Raw genomic sequence first — 20,361 nt, forward strand, 5'->3', positions numbered from 1 at the left:
TTTTCGGAGAATTTAAAATACTTTGAGAAAAGCTTTTCTTACTGTTGCTTTCATTTCAATTAATTCTAGGGATTAAAAGGTTTCTTATAAATTAGGTTCTTTACTATAAATACTAACCCATAATTACTTTATAATGCAAAGAATATGAAATTCAAAGGACAATAAGATTAACAAGGTAAAATATATTATAAAACTCTCGTAAGTTGTTGCTTCGATGTCCGCAAAATTTTAAAATTATTAGATCGCACTGCTGGACATGGGTTTTATCTGAGGAAAAGGTTAAGGCCAACTTTTGCTAAAAGACAAACACTTTTTTCTTCCAGTGATATTGTAACGCATGCTGCCTCTAGATAGACAATCATAGTATGTGTAGTTTACTTTTGTTTGATCGTTCCGTCTTAAATATTCTAAGTTTAATAATATTCCACCGAATTCCTGAAAGAATTGGGTATTTCGTTTTATTACCTACTGCAATTGGAGCTTTTTAACTTTACAAATATCAAAGCCATTGTCTACATTCTTTTAGCTTAATGGCGGTGCCCTTCTTGGATTTCGCCAGCATCGAGTTTACATTTAGTAGTTTTAGAGGCTTCTGCAAGTTTTATTATTCAACATGTATTGTGGGAGTGCAATGTGAGAAAGTATAAGCTTTCGTATTACATTTCGACTTTTGACGTTGCAAAGCGTATTTTTGACGTTCGATTTTTGACGTTGCATACATAATATACGAGGGCGGTAAAAAAAATTAAGTCTAAGGGTTTGATACATCGAGTACGCGTGACTTTAAGGTAAAATGAAAACTATTTTCGGAATTAATTTTAATTTCATTAGAAATAAAATAGTAATAAAATTAGGTGAGGTCGATACATTTTTGAAGATGCAGAAAACGGAATTTCAAGTATTCCGTTTCTCGTCTGCAATCAGAACATCAAAACTTGTCGAATTATAATACGAACTATTACCACACCTCCAGTATTCACCAGATTTGGCCCCATTTGACTTTTTAATCTGATTTTTTACCGTAATGAATCAACGGAGGAAGAAAATAAATAATTTATTTGCACACATAATATCATAAACTCTCTAGAATGTGTTCACCGCAAATTACGACCAACATAAAGGTAAACTGACAACAAAACAACAAACAAATTTCTTATCTGTGACAACGTTATTATTGCTTCGTACTAACATCGAATTCGATGTTATTATTACATTCAAATTTCGAACGCCTCTGAAAAACAAAACAATTTGATTGACCTCAATTCTAATATCAATCTAGATGAAGTTTTATTCGAAATGAAATGTCAATAATAAACAATTATGACAGTTTCACACGTTACTTGATATCGAACGATATGATAATTGGGGCCGATTCAAGTTTGTCTATGAATTAAAAATAAAAACTACGGTTGTGTGACATGCGTGAGAAAAGTGCTTATTTGCCACCATTTCGCCAGTCGTAACATGCGGTTCCTGAACACATTACAGAGAGCTTATAATATGTGTGTGGATAAAGCAGTGTATGTAACTGTACATAATTAGGCATTAAACACTCGTGAGATGTTTTCATAAGCCCTCACTCGTATTTTAACGCCTTTCATTATGTAACAGTCATATAAACTACTATTTCAGTTTCACAAAATTTTTTTGATAGGTTGAAGAAGTTGAAATATCGCTGGCCAAGGTGTATACTGTAAAAAGGAAATCTCCTTTATTACATATTATATTATATACGTAGATAAACCATAGAGGATTGAAAAATATAGTTTAGAAAAACTAAACCGTAATTTAAAAAAATGTTTTTTCTTCTCAAAATCACGGACTTCCGCCCTCGTGTAAAGCTACTTAACCCACAGGTTTTATACAGAAAAGTCGTCCTCGTCAACTCGCAGGTTTTCACATAGATTTTGTTTTATTAACTGTTTGTTTTTTTGTAGTTTTTGAAATACATTTTGTTCTGTATAATATTCGACAACCGAATGAGTATGGCTACCGCGAGCGTAGGATTTATGAACGCTCGACTTAAATAGTAGGTTGCTTTATATAATGTAAATGACTCTGTTTACTTTAATACGCTATTTGCGAATGGTATGTATTGACATATATACAGTATGTAATATATATATTTAATCAAAATATTGTATAATAATTCATTAAAATTTAGTGTTTAATTAATTATATTTCAATTTTTTTTTCGAATATGTAATACACATAGATGAATAACTAATTAATTACTATAACAAAGAAAATAGAGTGGAGGGTATCTCCCTCTGAAATCCCGTGATAATAGTATTTTAAAAATATATAGCAGTTACATTTCAACGGTAGTTAGGTTTACGGTATTTAGAAGAATATTTTTGTAATTGCAAGTGAGAACATAACTATTTTCTTTTGATATTTTGCTTTTTATTTTTAATCATTCCGGTATTTCAGAGAGAGTTATTATGCATTCTACGTGTATCACTTGAAGTTTAGGTAAAATTGTGCTTATTTCGATCTTTGCGAATATCCAATGTCTGTTGTTAATTTCAATATAATGCATAATCCTTCCCAAGACGTGGTTTTAGTGGTTAGTTATTATACTGATGTACCTATGCGCTATGAATTTATCGGTCGTCGAACTCTAATCTCTAGCAAGGAGTTACGACATTCAAAACGACCTGCGGCATGCGTGGCGGTATCATAATACATACACTGTGTTTTAGTTAGTAGTTTAGGAGTAATGCTCTAACGTTAAGACTTTGAAATTAATATTCTTTTTTCCTATCGCTTCCGTCAATTTTCATCACATGATTTATTTTCCACAAAATAGGATTTCGTTCCTTTATATAACAGGGAATTATAAAATGATCACCTCTATTATTATTTTTTATGTATATAATAATAACCAGTATACACTTTAGAGCTGCGGATAAGTTTCAATAAATATCTAAGATATTTTAAACTCATTATTAACACTTTAAAAAGCATACAACGCACAACGCCCTACGTGTCCAATATTACATTGCGATTTAGCTGCTGGTGGGGCTGCAGTGTATCAACAATATTCGTATTAGCATGTACGAATGGCTTCCAATCCATAATCAAAAATTTTAACTGGCTCAGTGGCCGAATGGTTATCACGCCGGACTGCCACGCAGTGGTCTCGGGTTCGATTCCCGGGAGAAATATTTGTATGGCCTACATTTATTTCCCTCGTGAGTTTGGATGTAATTTATGGTTGTCTATGTGTGTCCATGACACCCGCGATACAAGGTTTCCCTAATGCTATGAGTGTTTTTTTTAAAGCGTCAAGGCGTCTTGATGCAGCGGACAGATGTGGTACTCTTTAAATGGGCTGTCAAATAAAAATATTGTAATGTACCTACTAACATAGTTTAGAAGTTTCTTACTAATTAGATACGGATTCAGCTTCGATGGGAGCATTGGTAGTGCCCCTCAAATGTTTGTAATTTAAAGCTCTGGGTGGCACTGCAACTACCCTCTCCCATGGGAGAGGTATAGATATCCATGGTAGGTATGATGATAGGTCATGACTTAAAAGATTAATTTTTAATTGGGAGAGGCGGTACTCCCTGGTAACATTATTTTTTCTCAGCCTTTTGGGTGGTTTTAATCACACTTACGTATAAAAATCAAGTAATTGTAGATGGTGCGTATTTAGGGGAGGGTGGGCAATAAGAGCCCACTTCGTCCTCTTCGATCTGAAACTTGTTATTATTATTAAGTTATTGTTTTCTGTGTTCGCTATCAGGTACGTTAGATGTATTAGGTGCATTAAAAAGGAATTCGGTACGCTTTGTCGACCAGACATCGATCGCGGTGACCGCCCCTCTTGACAGATGAGGCAATTTGTCCCCGTGACGACAAGCACGACGGTCGTGGTCGCTTCGCCTTAACGTTGTAGAGTCTCCATGATTCCAATTTCGGTCATAAGTCCTCAGGGACATTACACTGTCAGTCTTAATCCAAATGGCATGAAAAACGTTTCTTTTGTTTATGTGAATATCCCATCACGTCTTATGTATGATTTAAAAGTAGGAATTCCCCACAATCCATTGATAAGTTTTTTTTTAGATTAGTTGCTACATGTTAAGTAAATAATGAAACACATTATAAACATTTCAAATTCACTAAAAAGGGATTTGGGCGAATGAATCAAATGAAATAATTTAGTAGTAACAAATGGCTTTGGCGGCTCGGCTTCAAACCATGACTGTTGCGAGATATAATTGTTCAATGTCATGAATTTTACATGGAAATAACGTAATTTCAACTTTTTTTATCATATAAAATCGTGTGAATGTAGGTGGTAAACGACACGCCTATCCATAATAGTCGCAGTGCCTTTAAATCGCAAAGATCTGAGGGGTACTGCCACTGCGCCCGTCACCCGATTACATATTTGTTATTTGTATATCTGTCATACTTTTATAATGATATAAGGAAACTATAATAAAATTTCATACAGCTAATTTATAGTTATTTACAAAATTGCCTTTGTTGACAATGTAATACTATATAATATTTTAAAATATAAAAAAAGTGCAACAGTGTGTAGGTATTGTGTCATACGAGATTTATTTATTTACGAGTTTTTGTGACCTTTGGCAAATAAATATCATATGATTCAATACCTACAATAGAAATCACTAAAACATATGTATATGTACTTCCTACACATTAGAAATGCCTCACACGCAAAGGAATTTAAGGAATTTAATTTCGTTTTGTCCCCAGTATTGCAAACGAAAGGATATAAATCCGTTAACTGGCGCAGAAAAGCCATAGCTTGATGGCTTTTCATTACAACACCAATGTCCAGCGAATAAATAGAACGATTGTTAAATAGGTTACATTTCTTTTTATATTCTAAAATATTATAAAGTTATTACATTGTCATTGAAGGCTGTTTCCTAAAAAACAATTAAATAGCTGTAGGTCAATGGCTGTATGAAAATTCATTACAGTTTCCTTATAAAATAATAATTTTTAAATTATTAATTATGTAAATTTCGTAAACTTTAGTTACTTTTTATTCTCTGAGTAAACTAAAGTGTTGAAAAGGTTTTTTATTTATTAAAGTTTCATTTCAACAAAATTGAACTGTTACATTTTTTAAATTCTCAGCTGTTTCTGCTTTCCTTTATTTTTTTCCATCCTTTATGCTGTTTTCTGACAAAATCTGAAATAATGCAGTTTCGATATTTTTCAAATGAGATTGAATACGTTATGTATATGTAGTAATACTTATTTAAATGTTATTATTTTATTTTAGATTCTCACTTTTTTATTCCGCTATAATGTGCCGTTGTGTGTCACATGGTGTCACAAAACACTTAAGAATTTCTTAATAATTTTTTAGTAGCTCAAACTTACCAATTCATAAAAAAAAACTTTGCGGTGGAAGCCAGTTGGGAGAACGGTTACTTCTTTTCTTGCCGTGAAATTACAGGCAGCAGGGACTTGTCAACTTATATCTGAGGGTGACAGGCGCAGTGGCAGTGTCTCTCTAGCACTGCAACTGTTATGGACAGACGTGTCACTTATCACCAGGCGCACGACTTGCTCATCCCGTCTCTGGGTATTATAAAAAAAATATTAAGCAAGATAAATTACGTAGAGGAAATTAAAGTTAAAATTACCATTTTACTACTTATAACAATTAAAAAATGTATGGTAACTACTATCGCATACATTGCAAGACGCGAAATATCAATAACCAAAATCAGTGAACTTGATCAAAATAGACAACTTGTTTGTTTGGTTTCGATTGGCTTATAATAGGAAAGGGTACCAAAACGTTCTACAACTGTAAATAGCGAAAAAACTATATACGAAAATAATGAAAGTTTTCTGAGCGTTGCATTAGAGATGACACTGGTGTTTTTCATTTATCCATTGCAAACATTATGTTAAGTTTCTTTCTGAAATAATAGATACTTACATTAAATTATTTAGTTTATTAAATATGTCTAATAAGAGATGAGAGATAGCGGAAGTACAAGTCATATTGATCATTTTAAATATCTAGGTACAAAAGATTTTGATTAAACTCAAATCTGAATGCATAATGATAGTCTTAAAATGTTACTCCACAATAAACAAACATTTGTATTTGTTTGAATTTTAACCCTTAATTGGTTTATTAATGAGTACACAATACAAAGTTTGTGTTATAGTACAGTTCTCCCGCATGCTATGGATACATACGAGAGTCGCGAATTGTTTTATGCGTTTGCGAGAAGTATTATGATGTTCAAAATGTAATATATTTGTCATAATAATTGCCACAGAATTTTTACCTTAATTGTTAAACCAATAATGTTTAATTGTACTGTAAAATTGAATTTTCGTAATAACATTTAATGTCATTAGGATATTTTTAACCGACTTCAAAAAAGGAGGAGGTTCTCAATTCGACTGTATGTTTCTTTGTATGTATGTTGCACGATAACTCCGGTATTTGTGAACCGATTTTCATGATTCTTTTTTTTGTTGGAAAGGGGGTACTTCCATAGTGGCCCCATTTCATTTTGAAGAAAATCATCCACCTCTAAGGGTGGCTGTTCACGCATGAAGATTCATTTTTATAAATAGGGTCTAAACTTTATATAAGGAGCAATTATTTTAATGGTTGATTTTGCTATTTATCCAATTCAAGGCGTTTTTCTCTCAATATTCTTTGAGTAGTGAGAACATTGACTTTTTTAAACCAATGAGTGAGAACCGATTTTTATTATCTCCAGTGTCAAGTCCTGTATAGTGGCGAACTAGGGGATATTTCAATAAAACTTAGCAAATAGACGTAATTCCACGTACTTTTGAGGTCGGTTTTTTTAGCACTCTGTATTGAGATTATTACAAACTAACGATTCAAATGACGTTTTTTCTAGTCACCGCTTCTCGAATTTTTTTTCATATTTATTAATCAAGAACTATTTTTTTCTTGAACAAATTGTACGATCCACAATGCACTGCAGATTGTCGGATGTAGGGCAGTGGGGTTTACAGACAGTGAGTGGGCCGAGTGGCTGCAGGGTCGTCATAGTCATGCCCGTCCAACCGTAAACTCTCCACAACCGGCCTCCCCTTCAATATGTCTGTAGTCGACAATTTAAGAGAATATATAACCCATCGTAATTAGAAAACCTGACAAACGTTTTTGCCATAGTAGGGTAGGTTACAGTTTTAAGAGAGAAAATGTGTAATATATTGGTGTTATTCATGTTTAGCGTGCCAGCTACCATTTGCGACAACGAAAGTAAATTATTCCTTGACAAGAGGAAATTTTACGAAAAAAAGAGCTGTTAAAGGACCCCTTTTTATCGTCGTGTATATTATACACTATGTCAGTTTTCCACTTTGCCGAGGTTCTGTATTTTTTACTATTTAATGTAAGTAGGAGAGAAACAAAGTACATCCGTACATAAATACTACAACCATATAGGTTAAGTATAAAAAACCCTGGCCACATTGCATAAAGTTTTGGTTTTCACTAAGCGGTCAGCATAAAGCCGCGAAAAGGGGACAAAAAGTAAATAACAAATGAACTGAAACCTCGTTTTGTATGGGCGAACCTTAAAACTGACATTAATATATACGGGTTTGGGACACGGGGACTAACAATCCACTTCAGTGTAACAAAACTCTGGGGATCATGACTATACTCATGACATGGCAATAACTCAGTCGGCCTCGAAAAATGCTTGTTATCGTTTGAAAAATAAAAACAATGTTGTAGGAGCTTATAGTGAACATATTGTTTAAGTGATTTTTCTTATTCACAGAACAAAATTGCAATATATATTAATTAAAGTGTTAGGTTTTTAACATCGAGTATATAACCAGAAATAGAGACGAAATGTCATTTAATATGTTTGAAAACTATTCTGCCATATCATTACAGTGACGACTGCGTTCCGATTGGCCAGCCCGAATTCGAAACAATTGACGGGTGTCTTCAATTGTTTCACTTCAAATCGACCAGTTTAATTGAGCTTTGCTACACTAGACGAACATTGAAAAATTGCACAGTTTAATATATAATTACCGACGAAATGTGATTCCGTTTTCTAATTAGATATTTTGCTGTTTTTCGCACACCACCGAAAGAAACAGCCCCTCATATTTAGTTACTGATATTATCTTTATTACAATAAATACATAATATTTTTGGAATATACGGAGACGTGCACATAGGTCAGTTATTGGCGCTGTACTATTTCAGCTTTCTAATTTGTGATTTCAGCGCAACCGAGAGCCGATATTTAAAAGTGATATCAGTATTAGTTGACTGATGGGTTGCCAGGGATGGATGGCACTTACTTTTGTCTCTATTTCTGGTTATATACTCGATGGTTTATAACAAACATAAATTAATCCTTCATTTCTATGGGATAAGCAAAGGCAGTTTACCCAAGGCAATATACCCACAATGAGCTTGGGCAGTTTCATATAACGAATTAAAATATTTAGAACATTAGTATTCTACTTGACTCAGAAGCGCAGTGAGCTAAGTTTTCTTGACATCCACATAAATTGTTAAATAGCACAGTTTTCAAAGTCCAACGAGCGAAGCTTTCATGGTACCCAATCAAATTTAATTTCGGAACGTGATTATTCGGCCGTATCTCAACCGATATGCATGAAATTTCAAATTAGCATATATAACACAATTCCACAGGTCGTGACCAAGCCCAAATTTTGAATTTCGTCTTATGCCTTGAGATCATTGAGTCAAAAGTCACCACAAAAGTCACAGTTGTCTGTGGGAAAAATATTCAGCTATAACATTTTGAGCGCGTAAATCTTAAAACTGTCCAGAAAAGAAGAAAAACTATGAAAAAAACAAAATTAAATGCTATTTAGCGCTTGGATAGGGAATAGACATCCGTGTATACCTAGATATTTTTTATGTAATAGGCATCCAATTAATGTTTTTTTTTCCACACAAGTATTAAACATATTTAGCGTTCGGATATAAAATATTTTTTTATTTTTTCCTGCTTTTATTTTCGTCCTCATTTTTACTTTCAATTTCATTGAGTAGTTTGCGTTATTTTTCGATTAATCAGGTAAAGAGCGACTATTGTTATAAATAAAACAGATTCAGCTTAACTGTGAATGAAAAGGGCGCGCGATATTCTAATGAGAGTGGACATTTACATGAATATCGGAAATAATTTAAAAGGATATTCAGACGAGGTGAAACAATGCATACTTTATTTATCCGTTTTGAGTTTTTTATGTACCTATGATATTTTAATGATTAAGTTTTTATTTGTGTAAGTTTGCCTTCGTAAATAAAATAATAGGGAATATTTAAATGATAAATTCGCCTGATTCCAATATTCATGCACCAACTCAAAATCATCTTTGGTCGTTAAGCTGCTCCTTCGATTATTGGACATAAATATTTATTACGAATAAATATTAACAAAACTTTGGAACGAGGCGATTTTAGGGCTATTCTTTAGTAGCTACACTTAACGAGAAAGGCATTGGGATGTCGTGCCAAAGTATTAATGTTAAATATATACTTGTAAAATAGTAGCAAGTGTAGAACTATTCGCTTCAGTTTAATACTTTAAAACACGATGATCACCGAATATCACGGTCATTGGCTGCGTCTGCCTTCAATACGCAATTTTAAAAGTCCCTTTGGGCTAGCAGGGGAGTGTGTGTGAATTATTCATTGCTTTTACGAATGACCTGAGCATATAAGCATGATTGGTTTCAATACCGGTCTCAAGAAAATGATCTTGCTCCAACTTTTCACAGAAACGTAAATATATCGGTACCACAAATTAGTACGTTAGTAGTCATTTGTAGAGTCAGTCAAATAGCTACAGTTTCAAAATAACTATCGTAGTAATTGATATGACGAAGTGAACCTTATTTCAATTATTAATTAAATTAAATAGCTACAATAATTATCGTCACACGCAAAATAGGCGCCTTGTCGTCGAGTTGCGGACACCAGCCCGTTACACCAAGTACCAAGTAATTATCGTTAATATATTTATAGATATATCAACATGACTGTGTATACATTTCAAGTAAACTAACGTATGACGTAATTTTCACTTGAACTGAAACTTCTGTTTACCCAAATAAATACGATCATTGTTAAGAAAAAGAACATTTCCGGAGTAATCTGCGTAGATATAAAAACGCGGCGATTTCCAACATTCACTCCTTCTTTTTACGTATTGGGATCAAAATACTGCCTGCGGCTATATTTACCCCAAAACGTTGTTGATCTGATCTTGTGTGAGATCTTCTTATTTTCATTTATTATATTATTTTACCGTTACTTTATTGTTAAATGAATAGAAAAATGAAACCCTCGTGTTTCGCTATATTCAATAACAGTTATATTTTTTGCTTTGTTGTAGAGTTGCTATTCGAAACCTTTGATGTTTTTTGTGTTACAAGATTGAAACTGTAATTGAGACAGAGTTTATTTGCTTTCTCTCGCTAGCCCTTAGGCGGATATTATGCTGTTAAGTGGCGTTGAATGAAATCGTGGCGTAGATAAGTTCTGAATTCACTTTGGGCCCCTACTGTTTCAAAAATATTTCCACAATAACCCGGGGCTATGAAAATTTCGCATATAATAAATTTAATTAAAACATTGCTTGTTTAGGCGCTTTTAATATTTTCGAGTAATAGCATTGTATATTCGGTAAATATTCGCAAATTACAATTCCATGACTAACTGGAACACATTTACGTGGTAAAACTCGACGGATACAACTGGCCCCTGAAAACCGATGTCGAGAAAGATTTTCTTGTCCTCACTTTTCACAGAAACGTTAGAATAAAATGAATTACATAAAGGTGAGGTCGTGGCATCAAACGTATTTATTTGATCACAATGCACGATTTTGTACAGACGACGGTTACCCGAATTGATCGCGGCAAGTGCGGTGCTTTCGTTTAACATTTTTGCCTGCCTAAAGTTATCAATCGTATTGCTCAGTGTATTAAATACTTCCAAGTATTGAACGTTGGTTTTTATTTATTATACTTTAAAAAATAGCTTGAAAGATATTAATACATTAAATGCATTCATTTATACATATTTAAAATTAGTAGGTACTATGCATGTATAGTAGCCGTAGAGCACTCTTATGAAAGAGGTCCTTTTATTTTTTTTATGATATCAAGTGATGGGACGAACAAGTCGTGTGCCTGGTGGTAAGCGGCACGCTCTCCCACAACAGTTGCAGTGCCACTCAGAGCTTCAAATCGCGAAGATCTAAAGCGCACTCCCACCGCTCCGCGCTCGTCACCCCGAGACATAAGTTGACAAGTTCCATTTGCCTGTAATTTCACCAGCACCCTTCAAAACCGGAATACAGTAATGCTCACATTATTATTTGGCGGCAGAAATAGGTAAGGTGAGAGTACTTCCCTGGAAGAACTCTTTTACAAGGAGCTCTACTACTACTATAATAATATAATAAATCAAAATTAAAGAATCATAGTTAGCCCAGTACTGCCACCTTACCTATTTCTGCCACCATGCAGTAATTATTACATGGAGTAATTTTTATTATAGAGAATTACTACGTTTCGGTATAACAGTCACATGGGACTTTTCAATTTATGTTTCAGGGAGACGGGCGCAGTGGCAGTGCCCCTCAGATATTTGCTCTTTAATGCTTTAAGGGCACTGCAACTGTTAAGGACAGAAGCGTCGTTTATCCCCAGGCGCACGACTTGTTCGGCATAATAAAAAATGTACTATTAAAGTGATCGTAACATAAATTCATACAAAGATGTAAATACCACAAGATAATCTTAGTCTATAGCGAACTTCTTTACAACTAGTTAATTAGCCCCATAGTTTGTGCAGCATTTAGTGCGATGTAACAATCTCAAAATAATCAATAAGGAAAACGACTCTTTCTGAATATCGGCATATATTTTATCTTATTGTATGTAAATCCACATCTCAAATTTTCGCTATACAAAAACTATATACGTCAACTAAACCTTTCATTTTAATTCATTGGAGAAAATGTGATGATCTATATTACATTAACGTGCTAATCATCTATTTAAAAAAAAACTATTTTTATTGAGGTATTTCCTGCAAACTATGATAAAAGAGAATCATAATCTTACAATTTTAGTTAATTTTTATTCCCATTTTTTGGCTAAATTGAAACATTTTAAAACGATTTAGAAACTGAAACGGTAGGTTGGCGAATCATCATCATGAACCCATTTACATATGTCCCACTGCAGGTCACGGATCTCCTGTCAGGCAAGGGTTTAGGCAATACTCCGCCACGTGGCCCGATGCGGGTTGGGGAATGGCACACGTTTTCCGAGGGATGCGAACCTTCTTGGGCGTGCAGGTTTCATCACGATATTTTCCTTAACTGAAAAGCTCATGGTAAATTTCAAATTAGATTTCACACAAATTCCTAGAAACTCAGAGGTGTGAGCTCGAATTCGAACCCCCTGCTTGAGAGGCGGTTGGTCAAACCACACCCCGGACACTCCATACAACGGTCGAATATTATTTACCTACTACTACTACAAACAGCCGTGTGGTGCCGGCCTAGAATAGCACCACCCCCTTCTTGTCCTGTGGGTGTCGTAAAAGGCGACTAAGGAAAAAATTGTCAGAAGAAGACGGGCAGCAGCGTCTTCTACCCATCTTGACCAGAACTGCGATCGCCAACCCGCCTGCCAAGCGTGGCGATTATGGCACAACCCCCCCTATGATACACACACCAAAGAATTGGCCCCTAGTCCCCGGCAGTCCTGCTCTTCCTAGTCACGGTAGCGGCTTTGGAAACAGGGCATGGGGTGCGAAGAATCCCCGGGGGAGACCCGGCTACCATCAACGACGACGACTGGACCTGGCAACCTACAACACGCGCACATTGAGGACCGACGCAAAGCTCACAGAATTGGAAGAAGCTATTAGTAAGTTACGCTGGGATATCATTGGGCTATCTGAAGTCCGAAGAGAGGGGGAGGACTCGATAATCCTTAATTCCGGCAACTTACTGTACTACCGGGAGGGCGACCAACAGTCCCTTGGCGGTGTCGAGTTTATTGTCCACAAGTCCCTTGTTAACAACGTGATTTCCATCGGAAGTGTGTCGACCAGGGTGGCATACCTGATACTCAGAATATCAAAACGATATTCGTTGAATGTCATTCAGGTTTATGCTCCGACCTCGACACACCCAGATGACGAAGTGGAGGCTATGTATGAGGAGATCTCAAAAGCCATGCATAGCTACAAAACCCACTACACGATTGTTATGGGGGACTTCAATGCAAAGTTGGGAAAGCGTTGCGGTGATGAACTGAGAGTGGGGCAATTTGGAGTTGGACAGCGGAACGCCAGAGGCCGGATGTTGGTTGATTTCATGGAAAAGGAGAACCTCTATACGATGAACACCTTTTTCAGGAAATCTCCAACTCGTAAGTGGACCTGGATGAGTCCGGACGGCAAAATAAAAAATGAGATTGACTTTATCATGTCGACGAAAAAGCATATATTCAATGATGTCTCTGTGATCAACACCGTTAAAACAGGAAGTGATCACCGGTTGGTACGAGGCACATTGAATATCAATATCCGGCTGGAAAGAACTCGACTGATAGAGTCCACGCTCCGACCAATACCTGCACAACTCCAAAACCCCGAGAGCTTTCAGCTCGAACTTCAAAACCGCTTCGAAGCCCTCGAAAACTGCATAGATGTGGACGATCTAAACAACATGGTGGTGGACACTGTCCGTACGGTTGGGTCCAAGTTTTTCAAAACCCACCGTACCAGAACAAAGAAACTCTCCGACAAAACACTTCAACTCATGGAATATAGAAATGAAATGAGGCTACAGAACTCAGAGGATGCAAGTCACTACAGGCGGCTAAATAGGCAGATATCGAAGTCTTTGACTAGCGACATACGCCAATTTAATACAGAGCGTATTAAAGAGGCCATTGAGCGGAACAAAGGCTCCAAGGTATTCGCGAGAGATCTGTCTATTGGGCAAAGCCAACTGACGAAGCTAAAGACTGATGACGGTAGCATCATTTCATCTAAGCCTGAAATCCTGAGGGAGATAGAGAGTTTCTATCGACAGCTATACTCCACGAAAGCACCTGTTGAAAGCGAGGTTAGAGACCCCAGAGCCAAGCTTACCCGACATTATACCGAAGATATCCCGGACGTCAGCCTGTATGAGATTAGTGTGGCTCTCAAACAACTCAAGAACAACAAAGCGGCGGGCGATGATGGAATCACTACAGAACTTCTGAGAGCGGGTGGCAAGCCGATACTTAAAGTCCTCCAGAAGCTTTTCAATTCTGTCATCGTCGAAGGTCAAACGCCGAAGGCATGGGGCAGAGGCGAGGTCGTTCTGTTCTTCAAAAAGGGTGATAAAACACTCTTGAAGAACTATCGGCCAATCTCGCTTCTGAGCCATATCTATAAGTTGTTTTCGAGAGTTATCACGAATCGTCTCGCTCGCAGGTTTGACGACTTCCAACCTCCCGAACAAGCCGGTTTCCGAAAGGGTTTTAGTACCATAGACCACATCCATACGCTGCGGCAGGTTATACAGAAGACAGAGGAGTATAACCGGCCACTTTGCTTAGCGTTTGTGGACTATGAGAAGGCCTTTGATTCGATCGAGACCTGGGCGGTGCTGCAGTCTCTCCAAAGGTGCCAAATAGACTATAGGTATATAGAGGTGTTAAGGTACTTATACAAAAATGCCACTATGTCAGTCCGATTACAGGATCAGAGCTCTAATCCTATCCAACTGCAACGAGGCGTGAGACAGGGAGATGTGATATCTCCAAAGATGTTCACTGCTGCGTTGGAGGATATTTTCAAGCTTCTGGACTGGAAAGGACTTGGCATCAACATCAATGGCGAGTACCTAACACACCTTCGATTTGCCGATGATATAGTTCTTATGGCTGAGACCTTGGGAGACCTGAACACAATGCTCGAAGATCTCAGTAGTGTTTCCCAAAGAGTGGGTCTTAAGATGAACATGGACAAGACGAAGATCATGTCGAATGTCCATGTTGTACCCGCTCCAGTAAAAATTGGGAGCATTACACTCGAAGTTGTTGACCATTACGTATACCTGGGGCAGACAGTCCAGTTAGGTAAGTCCAACTTTGAGAAAGAGATCTCTCGTCGAATCCAGCTCGGATGGGCAGCGTTCGGGAAACTCCAAAAAATCTTTGCGTCCAAATTACCTCAATGTCTCAAGACGAAAGTCTTTGACCAGTGTGTGTTGCCAGTGATCACATATGGATCAGAAACGTGGTCCCTCACTATAGGCCTCATAAGAAGGCTCAAGGTCACTCAGCGGGCAATGGAGAGAGCGATGCTCGGTATTTCCCTGCGTGATAGAATCAGAAATGAGGAAATCCGTAGGAGAACTAAGGTAACCGACATAGCTCGAAGAATTGCTCAGCTGAAGTGGCAGTGGGCGGGGCACATAGCTAGGAGAACCGATGGCCGTTGGGGCGGAAAGGTTCTTCAATGGCGACCGCGCACCGGACGACGCTCAGTGGGTAGGCCCCCCACCAGGTGGACCGACGATCTGGTGGAGGTCGCGGGAAGCCGATGGATGCGGGCAGCGCAGGACCGATCGTCGTGGAGATCGTTGGGGGAGGCCTATGCCCAGCAGTGGGCGTCGTATGGCTGAATGATGATGATGATGATGACTACAAACAGCAAGGCGTTACGTGATCAGAGCGGCAACATAGCGAAAATGCTAACGCGAATCTCTTATCTATGATTCTATTAATATAGTCCAGAATCCTAATAATTACACATGTCTATTTCTATCGATATAATATCATATTTTTCGTTAATTGACTAATTAGAGTAATATTGAAGATTTATTTAAAAAATATATTAAAAGCACTTAAAATGTCATATTTTGGATATGTACATACAGACCTTTATATAAGGTAACCAAGGTATTTGAAATTGCGTGTCCAAGTTGATCATTATTAATTAGGTATATTCGCTACTTACGTAATATTTATCGGCAAAATAAATTGAAAGTTCGAGAACCCTTGTGTACTAGCTCACGAAGTCATGGCGCCTCGTTATATTGATATAATAAATCTGTATTTTTTATATATACATATAATTACTCTGCAGTAAACTGAATGAGTCTCAGACATAAGTTTTTTTACTTACTTCGTTTCATCTTTCGGAAAATGATGATAAACAGCCGTACACAGCACAATTCACGGCCATTATAAATAGTAAAGTAAAATGATGTTTTATATTAATGTACAAGTTTCGTAATTAATAAATGAAAACTTTATTCAAATATCTAAGCCGTCTTCGCACGAAAACGGCTCGCCGGCAGCCTTGTTGTCGTTCAGTGGTATCTAAAGCTAGGGAGGGGCGGAATGTGTCCGTTCTCTTTCTTTTTGTTCTCTGGGTTAAACCATTAGACTACTACTTTTAGTTTAGTGAATATTGAACTATATTTTAATATTTTCTGAAGAAATAGGGTTCTTAGTAATGTTATATTTTTTAAAGACCTATTTGGTGGCATTAAAATTAATTAATGTTTTCATTAACGGCGGTCCGCGGAACATTGATAAACTACCCTTTACGAGGTATCAGCTCTTCGCAAGCCGCGTTATAGCTACCAGCAGCCTAGCGGCCTCTCAGATTTAGGCACGGCAAAATTTATTACATCCCTCGTTTCCCTCGGCTTTATTGCAACATTTAGAGCTATTTACGACTAGTGAGGTATTTCGAGAATGACCGCTTCTCTTAGTCTACCTTTTGTACGCTGTTCAAAATTTCTTAAAACATTTAAATTATATAACGGCTTCTATTTAAAGTGCTCTTTGTTTTCAAATTTGGTAGGGATTTAGTCTGGTTACTTTAACAAAAATATTTTTGTATTTTCAAGAGTTTCTTGTACAGCGCATGCGTACAAGATATGATATGATATATAGCGCGTGCGATTGTGGATACTGCACCGTTAGGATATTTTTCTTTGAGTATCCATAAGACAATAGATGGGGTAAAACGGTGCTTGAGTGGAGACCCAGAGAAGGGTATGCAAGAGTAGGCAGGCAATCGATGCGCCCGGCTGACGACCTTGGTGAAATGTCAAGGAAAAGTTGAGGAGAAAAGCAAAAGAATGGTGTGCATTAGAATGCCGACCATTGGGTAGTGGTTGATAATGAGGAAGAAGTATCTTAGCTACATTTTCAATTTAAATTATAAAACTTTACTTGACCTTTAGATTTCGTGACTTATTTGAAAATTTTACGATGTCAGGCTTACGCATTTTTCTATAATGTCTCACATCTTTTTAAGCAAACGTCGCTCTGCATAAATGAGATGTACGGGACGACCCCAGGTCTTGACCCGATGCTCTTTATCCGGCACCAAAATTGGCTGCCATTAAGCTATATTATTCCACAGTAAGTACCTACCCCATATTAAACAAATTCACAAAGTATCTCTTGGTAGCTCTTAGCAGCTACTAGTGATTTACACATTAACATTAAGTTTCATTATTATTGTTGCAGCGTTATATTGCACAAAAATTTACTTGTCACCTTTTATGTCGTATCTGTATTTTTTTTTAATTATATTTTTCTCATCGATTTATTATTACACTTCAAAAGCACAAAAAACAAAACAATTCAGATAGGAAATGAAACTATTTTTCCGGATTTAAATCGCGTATATTTGTTTTTTCAAACAAATTTTGAAATTTTGGTTTGTTTGAAAAAACAAATATACGCGATTTAAATCAGGAAAAATAGTTTCATTTCCTATGTGTAACAATCGCGAAAACCTAAGAACTCGATAAAAACAATTCAGTATAACATAAATTTAACTAAGTTTTTCCGTATACTGCTCATTCCTCGTACAAAAACATTTATATGTATAGTGTGTGCGTTTGTACTGCTGCGTGTTGAAATTTCTCCTAGTGGGTAAAGACTCTCACGTTAATAATGAGTATACTTCATGCTAACAATTTTTGGGATAATATTAAACCATGTAAATAAATTTTTACAGATTTTTCACACGTTGTACATCTAGTCATTTACTAATATCTAAACATTACATTTTTTTGAGAATGTAAGTAATAGACATGTGTGCCGATCGTAAATTTGTTAGCGGCGGTTTCTAATGGTTTTTCTACCGGGGCGGGCGGCGGTGCGCAGTGTTCAAATATCCTGTCAGACCGGACATTTCGAGTTAAGCCTAGCAAGTATGCATTCTAATCATCCAAATGCATTACGAAAACGCCCGTGTTCCAATTTTGTATGGTTTAGAAGAAAATTTACGTCAAAGTTCTTCGATTATTATATTTAAAATTTACATAAATTATTGTAACTCAAAAAATAAAATGTTTAGAAAGTATTTATTAACATGATTTTAACTGGCATTCAAAACACAATTTATGTAGATTTGCCGTTTTTCCAAAATGCAGCCGTAACTAACTAATCTCACAAAAAAAAAAACAACTGTCAATTCCGTGGGACATCTGCGATATATGCGTGCCTGAAATTTTGGTGACAGCAAGAATTTTAGAGATAGTTATTAAATAATTTATTGCCCTTATTGACCGTATCACGACAAGGTGTGTCCAAAACTAGAAATTGAGCGCATTTTTGTTGTTAAATTAAAAAATAGAAAATGAAACTTACAAAAGCTTAATTTTATTTTATTTTATTTTTAATTTAAATAGCTGTTAAAATTTCTCTTCACGAATGTATTGTAGAAAAGAATGTGCTATTTGTACCACCTACATTGTAAGTGTCGTATTGAGCTCCATTTAAAGTACTTACTAGCACTCAGACATTTTTATAATGATTTTACACTTATAGAACATGACATATTGTACTGATGTAACTTAGATGCAAAGCATTGGTTCTTCCAAAACTTGACATTGTTGGAATCGTACTTGAGGTGATACCGACGCCAGTTTTCAAAACTATAATTGAATTGACTCGACTTACTTAATTAAACAGATAGTCTGTCGCTCTAAACTTGGATAATTATTGTTTAAATCAATGATATTCTTGTTCACCTAAGCTTGTTTCCCAAACTCATCAGAACTAATGCGAAAGTTCAGAAAATCAGATTATGGTTTGAAGTTGAGGTTGTTACTGTCCACTTCGATTTGTGTTTATATTACTTTGTGTCTTGCTGGATTACAACTTTGCTCGTTGCAAGTTTTGTTATGGAGTTCTCTACCTCCTTACTAATGTCAAAGATTATCTAATTAGTTGGCAAAACATAAACGTATTTTAATATTCAATATGTACCCAACAGCACCGGGAACTGAATTATTTTTTCGGATAGGAAATGAAACAATTGATCTAAGTCGCGTTATTAATATTTGTTTTATCAAACAAACCAATGTTTCGGGCGCTTTAATGGTCCCATGGCTATGGCTGACGGTTAGCCGATTTACATCCGAAAAAGTAGTTTAATTTCGTATGTGTAACAATCGCGAAAACCTAAGAACTCAAAATTTTTCGGGTTTAGTTTTTTCAAACAGATCGACGTTTCGGATCTCACAGGGCTCGTGGTCGCGGCTGACAGGGGTCATTTCGTGTTTTAGAAATGGCGAAATTCTCAATATGTAATAGTAGTTCGAATTATTTCTATGGCGATGTACTCACAGACCACTTTTCTTTCTTCCGTGGATGCACTTAATTATTTAAAATATAAAAAAGAAAGAAATAAAAATAAAAATTCTTTCATTTAGGTACTAGGTCTAAGGGTCGTATTCTAGAACTCTACTCAATGCTCAAGTCAGGATTTGAGCAGACTTGAGTATGATTTCAAGCACTGGAAATACTACTCTAACGGCAAGGACTTGAGTATGATTTTCAGTGCTCACTGCAATACTCAAGTCCTGACTTGAGTATTGAGTAGAGTTCTGGAATACGCCCCTAAGAATGGTTACACAAGGCTACTTTTAGCAGCGATACAATCGCGCGATTGTGTCGATGCAATCGCGCGCTTGCATCGCTGCTTAAAATCGCGCGTGTGTAACCGCTCTAATTGGTACAGTATCCGGTGATGGGCGTTGTGTATTCTTGTATGTAAAGTCTATTATATTCAGTTACGTTTTGGATCAGTAATAAAGGAACGGAATAAAAAGAAAACTCAAACTATGAAATTGAAAATAAAGCTAAAATAGATGTGTTGATGGTATCAGAAGTAAATTTTTTTAAATTCCGCTTAGTGACGAGTTGGTTGGTTGGTTGCAGAAATATAGGTCTGTCCTGCTCCACTTTGATTTACTCACTCGTACAATGAGCCAAAGAAGACCTAATAAGTAAATACTTTGA

The 20,361-nt window shown here is 36.3% G+C and overlaps 1 protein-coding gene across 6 annotated transcripts in view; it reads left to right on the top strand.

The window, feature by feature from the left end:
* Positions 1-20,361, top strand: part of LOC113230571 (carboxyl-terminal PDZ ligand of neuronal nitric oxide synthase protein) — a 206,509-nt gene that overhangs the window by 61,250 nt on the left and 124,898 nt on the right. The window lies entirely within an intron of this gene.

The sequence above is a fragment of the Hyposmocoma kahamanoa genome, unplaced genomic scaffold, assembly GCF_003589595.1.
Source record: "Hyposmocoma kahamanoa isolate Upper Pololo Valley unplaced genomic scaffold, ASM358959v1 100021, whole genome shotgun sequence".
Lineage (NCBI taxonomy): Eukaryota > Metazoa > Arthropoda > Insecta > Lepidoptera > Cosmopterigidae > Hyposmocoma > Hyposmocoma kahamanoa.